This window comes from Haliotis asinina, chromosome 3 (assembly GCF_037392515.1).
Source record: "Haliotis asinina isolate JCU_RB_2024 chromosome 3, JCU_Hal_asi_v2, whole genome shotgun sequence".
Lineage (NCBI taxonomy): Eukaryota > Metazoa > Mollusca > Gastropoda > Lepetellida > Haliotidae > Haliotis > Haliotis asinina.
The window spans coordinates 48,213,749-48,214,115 of record NC_090282.1 but is presented as its reverse complement, the minus strand read 5'-3'; positions in this window follow the sequence as shown (position 1 = coordinate 48,214,115).

The window sequence follows — 367 nt, the reverse complement described above, 5'->3', positions numbered from 1 at the left end:
GAATAAAATGTCGCAAAACATCTACCCGTTCTTTTAATTTCGAGCTGCGGTAGACATAACCCAAGTTGTGTGTTTGTTATACAAAATAAATATTTTATGTTCGGTTGATCGAAGAGAATTAGAACATAAATGAATTTATTTTGGGTAAAATACGGTAAAGGTTTGGCTAACGCAGCAGTATGAGTTGCACGTGAAAGTGGTGTCACAAAGTCACGTGAGAGAGGTTTCTTGGTGTCTGAAAAGGAATGTTTAATCATTCGAGGTCTTCGCACTGTGCAGGCGAGCAGTTTCACATACATCGATTTAATGATTCCGTATGGAAGATAATGCTGTTTGGCATTTAAAACCGTGGGTTACTTGTGTGTAT